Source organism: Synchiropus splendidus, chromosome 3, assembly GCF_027744825.2.
Source record: "Synchiropus splendidus isolate RoL2022-P1 chromosome 3, RoL_Sspl_1.0, whole genome shotgun sequence".
Lineage (NCBI taxonomy): Eukaryota > Metazoa > Chordata > Actinopteri > Syngnathiformes > Callionymidae > Synchiropus > Synchiropus splendidus.
The window spans coordinates 8953165-8969372 of record NC_071336.1 but is presented as its reverse complement, the minus strand read 5'-3'; positions in this window follow the sequence as shown (position 1 = coordinate 8969372).

The window sequence follows — 16208 nt, the reverse complement described above, 5'->3', positions numbered from 1 at the left end:
CACCAGAATCAACCACTGAAGGAACTACGACTTCGGAAACATCAAAAACAACAGAACCAACCACAGCGGAAACTACTACTTTAGAACAATCAACTACACCAGAACCAACCACAATTGAAACTACAAGTCTGGAACCAACCACTGCTGAAAGTACAACGTCAGAACCAACCACAGCGAAAACTACTACGATAGAACCATCAACCACATTGGAACCAACCACTTCTGAAAGTACGGCATCAAAACCAACCACAGCTGAAACTACTGCTTTAGAACCATCAACCACACTGGAATCAACCACTGCTGAAAGTACGACATCAGAACCAACCACAGCGGAATCATTAACTGTAGAACCATCAACAACACCAGAATCAACCACTGAAGGAACTACGACTTCGGAAACATCAAAAACAACAGAACCAACCACAGCGGAAACTACTACTTTAGAACATTCAACTACACCAGAACCAACCACAATTGAAACTACAAGTCTGGAGCCAACCACGGCTGGAAGTCCAACGTCAGAGCCAACCACAGCGGAAACTACTACGATAGAACCATCAACCACATTGGAACAAACCACTTCTGAAAGTACGGCATCAAAACCAACCACAGCTGAAACTACTGCTTTAGAACCATCAACCACACTGGAATCAACCACTGCTGAAAGTACAACATCAGAACCAACCACAGCGGAATCATCAACTGTAGAACCATCAACAACACCGGAATCAACTACTGAAGAAACTACGACTTCGGAAACATCAAAAACAACAGAACCAACCACATCGGAAACTACTACTTTAGAACAATCAACTACACCAGAACCAACCACAACTGAAGCTACAAGTCTGGAACCAACCACTGCTGAAAGTACAACGTCAGAACCAACCACAGCGGAAACTACTACGATAGAACCATCTACCACATTGGAACAAACCACTTTTGAAAGTACGGCATCAAAACCAACCACAGCTGAAACTACTGCTTTAGAACCATCAACCACACTGGAATCAACCACTGCTGAAAGTACGACATCAGAACCAACCCCAGCGGAATCATCAACTGTAGAACCATCAACAACACTGGAATCAACTACTGAAGAAACAACGACTGTGGAAACATCAAAAACAACAGAACCAACCACATCGGAAACTACTACTTTAGAACAATCAACTACACCAGAACCAACCACAACTGAAACTACAAGTCTGGAACCAACCACTGCTGAAAGTACAACATCAGAACCAACCACAGCGGAAACTACTACAATAGAACCATCAACCACATTGGAACAAACCACTTCTGAAAGTACGGCATCAAAACCAACCACAGCTGAAAGTACCGCTTTAGAACGATCAACCACACTGGAACCAACCTCGACTGAAAGTACTACATCAAAATCAACGATTATCAAAAGTACTACATCAGAACCAAACACTGCAAATACTACACCAGAATCAACCACTGCTAAAACTACTACTTCACAACCATCAACAGCACCAGAACCAACCACTGTGGAAACTACAACACCAGAACCAACCACGGTTCAAAGTTCTACATCACAATCAACCACTGTTGAAACGTCTACTAAGGAACACTCAACAACCCGAGAACCAACTACTGTGGAGATTACGACTTTAGAACCATCAACAACACCAGAACCAGCCACTGTTGAAACTACTACAAAAGAACCAACCACTGAAGAAACTACTGTAGAACCATCAACAACACAGCAATCAACCACTGACAAAACTGCTACGTCACAACCATCAATAACACCAGAACCAACCACTGCTGAAAGTAGGACATCAGAATCAACCACAGCGGAAACTACTACATCAGAACCACCAACCACACTGGAACCCAGCACAGCTGAAACTACAACACTTGAGCCAACCACTGCTGAAATTACTACATCAGAACCAACCACTGCGGAAACGACTGCAGTCGAACCATCAACAACGCAAGAATCAGCCACTGAAGAAACGACTACTACAGAACCATCAACTACACCACAATCAACCATTGGTAAAATTACGACATCAGTACCAACCACTGCCGAAACTACTACTTTAGAACCATCAATCACACTGGAACCAAGTACTGGTGATGGTACGACATCAGAAATGACACCACCACCAGAAGCCACCGCTGCTGAAAATACTACACTGGTACCAACCACTGCTGAAAGTACAACATTAGAACCAACCACAGCGGAATCATCAACTGTAGAACCATCAACAACACCAGAATCAACCACTGAAGAAACAACGACTTCAGAAACATCAAAAACACCAGTACCAACCACATCGGTAACTACTACTTTAGAACCAACAACTACACCAGAACCAACCACAATTGAAACTACAAGTCTGGAGCCAACCACTGCTGAAAGTACAACGTCAGAACCAACCACAGCGGAAACTGCTACGATAGAACCACCAACCACACTAGAACCCAGCACAGCTAAAACTACAACACTGGAACCAACCACTGCTGAAAGTATGACATCAGAACCAACCACAGTGGAAATTACTACTTCTGAACCATTAGCAACACCGGAACAAACCACTACTGAAACTACAAGTGTGGAACCATCAACAACACCAGACTCAACTACTGAAGAAACTACTACTTCAGAACCATCAAGAACACCGGAACAAACCACAATTGAAACTACAAGTCTGGAACCAACCACTGCTGAAAGTACAACGTCAGAACCAACCACAGCGGAAACTACTACTTCAGAACCATCAACCACACTGGAACCAACCACTCCCGACCGTACGACATCAGAATCGACTCTTGCAGAAATTACTACTTCTGAACCATCAACAACACCGGAACAAACCACTGTGGAAACTACAACACCGAAACCAACCACTGATAAAAGTATGACATCGGAACCAACCCCAGTGGAAACTACTACTTTAGAACCATCAACCACACTGGAAACAACCACTTCTGAAAATACTACATCAGAACAAACCACAGCGGAAACTGCTACTATAGAACAATCAACCACATTGGAACAAACCACTTCTGAAAGTACGGCATCAAAACCAACCACAGGAGAAACTACTGCTTTAGAACAATCAACCACACTGGAATCAACCACTGCTGAAAGTACGACATCAGAACCAACCACAGCGGAATCATCAACTGTAGAACCATCAACAACACCAGAATCAACCACTGAAGAAACTACGACTTCGGAAACATCAAAAACAACAGAACCAACCACAGCAGAAACTACCGCTTTAGAACCATCAACCACACTGGAACCAACCTCGACTGAAAGTACTACTTCAGAATCAGCGATTATCAAAAGTACTACATCAGAACCAAACACTGCAAATACTACACCAGAATCAACCACTGCTAAAACTACTACTTCACAACCATCAACAGCACCAGAACCAACCACTGTGGAAACTACAACACCAGAACTAACCACGGTTCAAAGTTCTACATCACAATCAACCCCTGTTGAAACGTCTACTAAAGAACACTCAACAACCCGAGAACCAACTACTGTGGAGATTACGACTTTAGAACCATCAACAACACCAGAACCAACCACTGCTGAAACTACTACACGAAATCCATCAACAACACCAACCACAGCCGAATCTACAACACTGGAACCAACCTCGACTGAAAGTACTACATCAGAACCAAACACTGCAAATACTACACCAGAAACAACCACTGTTAAAACTACTACTTCACAACCATCAACAGCACCAGAACCAACCACTGTGGAAACTACAACACCAGAACCAACCACGGTTCGAAGTTCTACATCACAATCAACCACTGTTGAAACGTCTACTAAAGAACACTCAACAACCCGAGAACCAACTACTGTGGAGATTACGACTTTAGAACCATCAACAACACCAGAACCAGCCACTGTTGAAACTACTACAACAGAACCAACCACTGAAGAAACTACTGTAGAACCATCAACAACACAGCAATCAACCATTGACAAAACTGCTACGTCACAACGATCAATAACACCAGAACCAACCACCGCTGAAACTACTACACTAAATCCATCAACAACACCATCAACCACTGCAGAGTCTACAACACCAGAGCCAACCTCGGCTGAAAGTACCACATCAGAATCAACCACCGTTGAAAGTACGACGTCACAACCAACTACTGCGGAAACTGCTTCTTCACAACCATCAATAACACCAAAACCAACTGATGAAACTACATCAAAACCAACCACTACCAATACTACAACACCAGAACTGACCACAGTGGATACAACCCCTTTGGAACCAACAACAACACCAGAATCAACAACTGCAGAATATACTATATCAGAACAAACTACCACGAGAACTACTACTTTGGAACCGACAACAACGGAACAAACCACTCAGGAAAATGCTACTTCACAACCATCATTAACACTGAAACCAACCACTGCAGAAACTTCTACAACTGAACCAACCACAGCGGAAACTGCTACACTAAATCCATCCAGAACACCAGAACCAACCACTGCAGAAACTACCACACCGGGACCAACCACAGAGGAAAATGCTTCTTCGCAACCCTCAATAACACTGGAACCAACCACTGCTGAAACTACGACACGAAATCCATCAACAACACCAACCACAGCCGAATCTACAACACCGGAACCAACCTCGACTGAAAGTACTACTTCAGAATCAACCATTATCAAAAGTACTATATCAGAACCAATCACTGCAAATACTACAGCAGAATCAACCACTGTTAAAACCACTACTTCACAACCATCAACAGCACCGGAACCAACCACTGCTGAATCTAAAACATCGGAACCAACCTCGGCTGAAAGTACTACATCACAATCAACCACTGTTGAAAGCAGTACATCACAACCAACCACTGCGGAAACTGCTTCTTCACAACCATCAATAACACCGGAACCAACCACTGCTGAATCTAAAACAAAGGAACCAACCTCGGCTGAAAGTACTACATCACAACCAACAACTGCAGAAACTACATCAGAACCCACCACGACCCAAACTACAACACCGGAACCAACCACAGTGGATACTACCACTTTGAAACCAATCACTGCTGAAACTACTACACTAAATCCATCAACAACACCATCAACCACTGCAGAGTCTACAACACCAGAGCCAACCTCGGCTGAAAGTACCACATCAGAATCAACCACCGTTGAAAGTACGACGTCACAACCAACTACTGCGGAAACTGCTTCTTCACAACCATCAATAACACCAAAACCAACTGATGAAACTACATCAGAACCAACCACTACCAATACTACAACACCAGAACTGACCACAGTGGATACAACCCCTTTGGAACCAACAACAACACCAGAATCAACAACTGCAGAATATACTATATCAGAACAAACTACCACGAGAACTACTACTTTGGAACCGACAACAACGGAACAAACCACTCAGGAAAATGCTACTTCACAACCATCATTAACACTGAAACCAACCACTGCAGAAACTTCTACAACTGAACCAACCACAGCAGAAACTGCTACACTAAATCCATCCAGAACACCAGAACCAACCACTGCAGAAACTACCACACCGGGACCAACCACAGAGGCAAATGCTTCTTCGCAACCCTCAATAACACTGGAACCAACCACTGCTGAAACTATGACACGAAATCCATCAACAACACCAACCACAGCCGAATCTACAACACCGGAACCAACCTCGACTGAAAGTACTACATCAGAATCAACCATTATCAAAAGTACTATATCAGAACCAATCACTGCAAATACTACAGCAGAATCAACCACTGTTAAAACCACTACTTCACAACCATCAACAGCACCGGAACCAACCACTGCTGAATCTAAAACATCGGAACCAACCTCGGCTGAAAGTACTACATCACAATCAACCACTGTTGAAAGCAGTACATCACAACCAACCACTGCGGAAACTGCTTCTTCACAACCATCAATAACACCGGAACCAACCACTGCTGAATCTAAAACAAAGGAACCAACCTCGGCTGAAAGTACTACATCACAACCAACAACTGCAGAAACTACATCAGAACCCACCACGACCCAAACTACAACACCGGAACCAACCACAGTGGATACTACCACTTTGAAACCAACCACTGCTGAAACTACTACACTAAATCCATCAACAACACCATCAACCACTGCAGAGTCTACAACACCAGAGCCAACCTCGGCTGAAAGTACCACATCAGAATCAACCACCGTTGAAAGTACGACGTCACAACCAACTACTGCGGAAACTGCTTCTTCACAACCATCAATAACACCAAAACCAACTGATGAAACTACATCAAAACCAACCACTACCAATACTACAACACCAGAACTGACCACAGTGGATACAACCCCTTTGGAACCAACAACAACACCAGAATCAACAACTGCAGAATATACTATATCAGAACAAACTACCACGAGAACTACTACTTTGGAACCGACAACAACGGAACAAACCACTCAGGAAAATGCTACTTCACAACCATCATTAACACTGAAACCAACCACTGCAGAAACTTCTACAACTGAACCAACCACAGCAGAAACTGCTACACTAAATCCATCCAGAACACCAGAACCAACCACTGCAGAAACTACCACACCGGGACCAACCACAGAGGAAAATGCTTCTTCGCAACCCTCAATAACACTGGAACCAACCACTGCTGAAACTACGACACGAAATCCATCAACAACACCAACCACAGCCGAATCTACAACACCGGAACCAACCTCGACTGAAAGTACTACATCAGAATCAACCATTATCAAAAGTACTATATCAGAACCAATCACTGCAAATACTACAGCAGAATCAACCACTGTTAAAACCACTACTTCACAACCATCAACAGCACCGGAACCAACCACTGCTGAATCTAAAACATCGGAACCAACCTCGGCTGAAAGTACTACATCACAATCAACCACTGTTGAAAGCAGTACATCACAACCAACCACTGCGGAAACTGCTTCTTCACAACCATCAATAACACCGGAACCAACCACTGCTGAATCTAAAACAAAGGAACCAACCTCGGCTGAAAGTACTACATCACAACCAACAACTGCAGAAACTACATCAGAACCCACCACGACCCAAACTACAACACCGGAACCAACCACAGTGGATACTACCACATTGAAACCAACCACTGCTGAAACTACTACACTAAATCCATCAACAACACCATCAACCACTGCAGAGTCTACAACACCAGAGCCAACCTCGGCTGAAAGTACCACATCAGAATCAACCACCGTTGAAAGTACGACGTCACAACCAACAACTGCGGAAACTGCTTCTTCACAACCATCAATAACACCAAAACCAACTGATGAAACTACATCAAAACCAACCACTACCAATACTACAACACCAGAACTGACCACAGTGGATACAACCCCTTTGGAACCAACAACAACACCAGAATCAACAACTGCAGAATATACTATATCAGAACAAACTACCACGAGAACTACTACTTTGGAACCGACAACAACGGAACAAACCACTCAGGAAAATGCTACTTCACAACCATCATTAACACTGAAACCAACCACTGCAGAAACTTCTACAACTGAACCAACCACAGCAGAAACTGCTACACTAAATCCATCCAGAACACCAGAACCAACCACTGCAGAAACTACCACACCGGGACCAACCACAGAGGAAAATGCTTCTTCGCAACCCTCAATAACACTGGAACCAACCACTGCTGAAACTACGACACGAAATCCATCAACAACACCAACCACAGCCGAATCTACAACACCGGAACCAACCTCGACTGAAAGTACTACATCAGAATCAACCATTATCAAAAGTACTATATCAGAACCAATCACTGCAAATACTACAGCAGAATCAACCTCTGTTAAAACCACTACTTCACAACCATCAACAGCACCGGAACCAACCACTGCTGAATCTAAAACATCGGAACCAACCTCGGCTGAAAGTACTACATCACAATCAACCACTGTTGAAAGCAGTACATCACAACCAACCACTGCGGAAACTGCTTCTTCACAACCATCAATAACACCGGAACCAACCACTGCTGAATCTAAAACAAAGGAACCAACCTCGGCTGAAAGTACTACATCACAACCAACAACTGCAGAAACTACATCAGAACCCACCACGACCCAAACTACAACACCGGAACCAACCACAGTGGATACTACCACTTTGAAACCAACCACTGCTGAAACTACTACACTAAATCCATCAACAACACCATCAACCACTGCAGAGTCTACAACACCAGAGCCAACCTCGGCTGAAAGTACCACATCAGAATCAACCACCGTTGAAAGTACGACGTCACAACCAACCACTGCGGAAACTGCTTCTTCACAACCATCAATAACACCAAAACCAACTGATGAAACTACATCAAAACCAACCACTACCAATACTACAACACCAGAACTGACCACAGTGGATACAACCCCTTTGGAACCAACAACAACACCAGAATCAACAACTGCAGAATATACTATATCAGAACAAACTACCACGAGAACTACTACTTTGGAACCGACAACAACGGAACAAACCACTCAGGAAAATGCTACTTCACAACCATCATTAACACTGAAACCAACCACTGCAGAAACTTCTACAACTGAACCAACCACAGCAGAAACTGCTACACTAAATCCATCCAGAACACCAGAACCAACCACTGCAGAAACTACCACACCGGGACCAACCACAGAGGAAAATGCTTCTTCGCACCCCTCAATAACACTGGAACCAACCACTGCTGAAACTATGACACGAAATCCATCAACAACACCAACCACAGCCGAATCTACAACACCGGAACCAACCTCGACTGAAAGTACTACTTCAGAATCAACCATTATCAAAAGTACTATATCAGAACCAATCACTGCAAATACTACAGCAGAATCAACCACTGTTAAAACCACTACTTCACAACCATCAACAGCACCGGAACCAACCACTGCTGAATCTAAAACATCGGAACCAACCTCGGCTGAAAGTACCACATCACAATCAACCACTGTTGAAAGCAGTACATCACAACCAACCACTGCGGAAACTGCTTCTTCACAACCACCAATAACACCGGAACCAACCACTGCTGAATCTAAAACAAAGGAACCAACCTCGGCTGAAAGTACTACATCACAACCAACAACTGCAGAAACTACATCAGAACCCACCACGACCCAAACTACAACACCGGAACCAACCACAGTGGATACTACCACTTTGAAACCAACCACTGCTGAAACTACTACACTAAATCCATCAACAACACCATCAACCACTGCAGAGTCTACAACACCAGAGCCAACCTCGGCTGAAAGTACCACATCAGAATCAACCACCGTTGAAAGTACGACGTCACAACCAACTACTGCGGAAACTGCTTCTTCACAACCATCAATAACACCAAAACCAACTGATGAAACTACATCAAAACCAACCACTACCAATACTACAACACCAGAACTGACCACAGTGGATACAACCCCTTTGGAACCAACAACAACACCAGAATCAACAACTGCAGAATATACTATATCAGAACAAACTACCACGAGAACTACTACTTTGGAACCGACAACAACGGAACAAACCACTCAGGAAAATGCTACTTCACAACCATCATTAACACTGAAACCAACCACTGCAGAAACTTCTACAACTGAACCAACCACAGCAGAAACTGCTACACGAAATCCATCCAGAACACCAGAACCAACCACTGCAGAAACTACCACACCGGGACCAACCACAGAGGAAAATGCTTCTTCGCAACCCTCAATAACACTGGAACCAACCACTGCTGAAACTACGACACGAAATCCATCAACAACACCAACCACAGCCGAATCTACAACACCGGAACCAACCTCGACTGAAAGTACTACATCAGAATCAACCATTATCAAAAGTACTATATCAGAACCAATCACTGCAAATACTACAGCAGAATCAACCACTGTTAAAACCACTACTTCACAACCATCAACAGCACCGGAACCAACCACTGCTGAATCTAAAACATCGGAACCAACCTCGGCTGAAAGTACTACATCACAATCAACCACTGTTGAAAGCAGTACATCACAACCAACCACTGCGGAAACTGCTTCTTCACAACCATCAATAACACCGGAACCAACCACTGCTGAATCTAAAACAAAGGAACCAACCTCGGCTGAAAGTACTACATCACAACCAACAACTGCAGAAACTACATCAGAACCCACCACGACCCAAACTACAACACCGGAACCAACCACAGTGGATACTACCACTTTGAAACCAACCACTGCTGAAACTACTACACTAAATCCATCAACAACACCATCAACCACTGCAGAGTCTACAACACCAGAGCCAACCTCGGCTGAAAGTACCACATCAGAATCAACCACCGTTGAAAGTACGACGTCACAACCAACTACTGCGGAAACTGCTTCTTCACAACCATCAATAACACCAAAACCAACTGATGAAACTACATCAAAACCAACCACTACCACCAATACTACAACACCAGAACTGACCACAGTGGATACAACCCCTTTGGAACCAACAACAACACCAGAATCAACAACTGCAGAATATACTATATCAGAACAAACTACCACGAGAACTACTACTTTGGAACCGACAACAACGGAACAAACCACTCAGGAAAATGCTACTTCACAACCATCATTAACACTGAAACCAACCACTGCAGAAACTTCTACAACTGAACCAACCACAGCAGAAACTGCTACACTAAATCCATCCAGAACACCAGAACCAACCACTGCAGAAACTACCACACCGGGACCAACCACAGAGGAAAATGCTTCTTCGCAACCCTCAATAACACTGGAACCAACCACTGCTGAAACTACGACACGAAATCCATCAACAACACCAACCACAGCCGAATCTACAACACCGGAACCAACCTCGACTGAAAGTACTACATCAGAATCAACCATTATCAAAAGTACTATATCAGAACCAATCACTGCAAATACTACAGCAGAATCAACCACTGTTAAAACCACTACTTCACAACCATCAACAGCACCGGAACCAACCACTGCTGAATCTAAAACATCGGAACCAACCTCGGCTGAAAGTACCACATCACAATCAACCACTGTTGAAAGCAGTACATCACAACCAACCACTGCGGAAACTGCTTCTTCACAACCACCAATAACACCGGAACCAACCACTGCTGAATCTAAAACAAAGGAACCAACCTCGGCTGAAAGTACTACATCACAACCAACAACTGCAGAAACTACATCAGAACCCACCACGACCCAAACTACAACACCGGAACCAACCACAGTGGATACTACCACTTTGAAACCAACCACTGCTGAAACTACTACACTAAATCCATCAACAACACCATCAACCACTGCAGAGTCTACAACACCAGAGCCAACCTCGGCTGAAAGTACCACATCAGAATCAACCACCGTTGAAAGTACGACGTCACAACCAACTACTGCGGAAACTGCTTCTTCACAACCATCAATAACACCAAAACCAACTGATGAAACTACATCAAAACCAACCACTACCAATACTACAACACCAGAACTGACCACAGTGGATACAACCCCTTTGGAACCAACAACAACACCAGAATCAACAACTGCAGAATATACTATATCAGAACAAACTACCACGAGAACTACTACTTTGGAACCGACAACAACGGAACAAACCACTCAGGAAAATGCTACTTCACAACCATCATTAACACTGAAACCAACCACTGCAGAAACTTCTACAACTGAACCAACCACAGCAGAAACTGCTACACTAAATCCATCCAGAACACCAGAACCAACCACTGCAGAAACTACCACACCGGGACCAACCACAGAGGAAAATGCTTCTTCGCAACCCTCAATAACACTGGAACCAACCACTGCTGAAACTACGACACGAAATCCATCAACAACACCAACCACAGCCGAATCTACAACACCGGAACCAACCTCGACTGAAAGTACTACATCAGAATCAACCATTATCAAAAGTACTATATCAGAACCAATCACTGCAAATACTACAGCAGAATCAACCACTGTTAAAACCACTACTTCACAACCATCAACAGCACCGGAACCAACCACTGCTGAATCTAAAACATCGGAACCAACCTCGGCTGAAAGTCCCACATCACAATCAACCACTGTTGAAAGCAGTACATCACAACCAACCACTGCGGAAACTGCTTCTTCACAACCATCAATAACACCGGAACCAACCACTGCTGAATCTAAAACAAAGGAACCAACCTCGGCTGAAAGTACTACATCACAACCAACAACTGCAGAAACTACATCAGAACCCACCACGACCCAAACTACAACAACGGAACCAACCACAGTGGATACTACCACTTTGAAACCATCAATAACACCAGACCAACCAACAACTGTGGAAACAACAACAAAGGAACCAACCACTGCTGAAACTACGAAACTGCAACCAACCACGGCTGAAAGTACTACATCAGAATCAACCACCCTGGGAACTTTAGAACCAACGACACCAGAACCAACCACTGCAGAAAATACTGCATCAGATCCAACCACAGCAGAAACTGCTACTCTAAAACCATCAACAACATCAGAACCAATCACTGCGGAAACTACTACTGTCGAACCATCAACCTCTGAAAGTAATACATCAGATCAAAACACTACTCTAAAACCATCAACAACACCAGAATTTACCACTGTAGAAACTACTAATTCAGAACCATCAGTAACCACACAACCAACCACTGAAGAAACATCTACTGTAGAACCACCAACAAAATCGGAATCAACCACTGAGGCAACTACTAATTCAGAACCATCAACAACACTGGAACCTACAACAGGTGAAACTACAACACAGGAACAAACCACTGCTGAAACCAATACAACGGAAATAACTACCATTGAAACTACTACATCGCAATCAACCACAGCGGTAACCATAACTCTCCAGCCATCCATAATACCAGAAACAATGACCACTAAAACTACTGCTTTGGAAACAACAACTGACAGTAGTACTTTGGAACCAATAACTGCTGAAACAACAGCAACAAGGACTACTGAAAGTTCTACATCAAAACCAATCACTGCTGAAATTAAAACACCAGAACCAACCACTGCCAAAACTACTAGATCAGAACTAACCGCGGCTGGCACAACAGCTTTGGAAACAACGATTGCAGAAACTACTACTTTAGCACCATCATCATCACCGGAGCCAACCACTCCAGAATCTATTACTTTAGAACAATCTACAACATCAGAATCAATCTCAGCAGAAACAACCACACCGGAACCAAGCACTACAGAAACCACTACTTTATCACCAATGACACCACTACCAACAACTATGGAAACTGCAGCTTTGAAAACGACTGCTGACAGTTCCACTTTGGAACAGACAACTGCTGGAAATACTACATTAGAACCAACTATATCTGAAAACACTACATCAGCAGAAATGACTACCCGAGATCCAACCTCTTCTAAAACAACACCGCAACCAGTAACACCTGAAAGCACTACTTCTGAACCAACAACCACAGAAACTACAGCTTTGGAAATAACTACTAAGAGCACAACTTTGGAATCGACAACTGCAGACAGTAGTACAATGGAAACCAATACTACTAAAACTACTACATCAGAACAAACTACAGCTGAGAGTAGTACATCAGAACCACCTCCACCTGAACCAACCACTCTGGGAATCTCATCTGTACCAGCTACTGATGCAAGTACTACACCAGAAAGAGTTACTACTGCAATTTCACCTACGCCCTCTAGTTCTGATACTACCTCATCAGAAACAGCTTCTAATGCAAGTACTACATCAGAAGCAGCCACTGCTGGAACTACGACAGCAGGATTCATTACCTCTGGAAGGACTACATCAGAACAGATTACTGCTCAATCTACTACATCAAAACCATTTACTGCTGAATCTACCACATCAGAACCAACACCTTCTGAAACTACTGCATTTTCCAGAACAACAGTTGAAGCCACTACATTTCAACCAACCGCGATATCGGTGTCAACGACATCTAAAAGTACTCTGTCCAAGCCCCCTACTTCTGATTCACCAGGATCAACACCGTCTGAGATTTCCACACCAGAGAGTTCCTCTTCTAAAACCACTCAGCCTAATGTTACTCCAGCTGTGACCACTCCTCCTGTAGTCACTCCCTCTCAAACTACTACCCCTGTAGTCACTCCAAGGACCACTCTTTCGACCACCATTCCTTCTGTAGTGTGTCTGAACGGAGGAACTTTGAATGGAGAGAACTGTTTGTGTCCACCTGGATTCTCTGGGCGCATCTGTGAATTTGTGGTAGAAATTCAGCCAGGTAAACAAGCATGTTCGCAACTCCTCCATATTTTAATTTGCCTGTCTTCATTCCTCTTTCTTTTCCACCCCACTGGCCCATCGTGGTTTGCAACAGGAAGTCAGTCTCCTCCACATTAACCTTTCTTGTGCATCCTCCTAAGTATTAACCTTCACGTCTATCCAACCCATCCTTTCATATTGTTCTGTCTGGGTTGTCTTCTTCTACTGCTTTTACCCAGTAATTGTCGTGTTCCCTGTCTCTCCCCCTCCACACGGCCACAACCACCTAAGTCTGGCATCCCTAAAGTTGTTCTCACACTTCTCACACTTCTCCATGAGCAGTACCTCTGACTCACTGTCGTCCTTCCTGGTCTCTTCCTACATTTTCCAAAACTAGAAACAAACATTGTTGTAAGAACAGCCACAAACTTCAAAAGAAGCACAAACAAAGTAAACCAAAAATACTGAAAATATTAACATCAAAGTTACATCAACACCGCGTGATCAAAGAAAGAGAAGCATGTCTCCTGCTGGCCAGTTCTGCGCCTCTATTGCTCCCATTTAATGATCATAATAACAAAAAGTCCATTTTGGCAATATTCAGAGTTGCCCTAGCTGACAGGGACAAAAGTGACTGAGATTCCGCCTCAGATGATTCCCAGCAGATCATTTTATCGAAAAAATTGTTGCATTTGGAGTTACAACAGACTAGGGCTGTAGTAAAATCATTTTCTCCATGAACAATTAGGCGTGAGCAAGATATGCATGGCTATAATCCAATAGTGGGCAACGAAACCGGCCTGAACAAGGAAGGTTCTTTTGTTATTATTGAAAATGACTGTGTCTGTGCACTCGCCAAGGTTCAACGGCCTGTTTTGGTTGTGGGAAAGCCTTGGGTTTTGCCACCGGTAAAGACATGGGAGCCACGGAACACTCAAGCACACCTGCATTGTGCAAAGAAACGAGAGCTAACATAAGTGTAGATGAGCGTTCTAGAGGTTGTCAGTCGAATGCAGTGAGTGAATTCCTTGTATGTGTGAGTGAGGAAGACAAGACCAGATAATGAATGACGAAAGAGAGTTGAAATTTCGTTGATGCAAAAGTCTTCCATCACTAGTCTCCACTGAAGGGAGCTGCAACTCAGAGGTCAGAAGAGCCACATTTGGCTTCGGAGCAAGTGGCTGCCAACCACTGCTCTAAACTATGCATCATGGCAGGTCTCACTGGTGTCCTTTAAAGCAAAGTTGGATCCACCAGATCCAACACCGGCAGCGTTCTCCTCTTCGCCTCTCAGAATCGGTCGATCCAGACAGCTTCTTCCCCTCGGCCGTCAGACTGTTGAGTTTGTGATCAGTCTTTGTTGTTTGTGGGTTATTTTATTTTATTTTGTTGATAGCTGTTTATTCCGAAGCACTTTCCTAGTTGGTGGGATCCCCACTGACCATGGCAATAAACTTGATTCTGATTCTGATTTTGCATGTCAGATTCAAAACTCTTCAACTTGTGCATTTTCAAAACCTCTACACCTTTGTCATCTTCAACATTCCTCCTGCCTCTCTCATTTACTTGCATGTATTCTGTCATAGTTCTACCATGATTCCTGGACATTCCTGTCAAAACTCACCCCCCAATTCATTCATATCTCATGAACCCGTTTTCATTTTCATTGTCCATTCCAGCAACACTAAACGCAACCGTCCGGGTCAGTCTGGTGGTCGAAGACAAGTATGACGAGCGTTATGACGACACGTCCTCAAT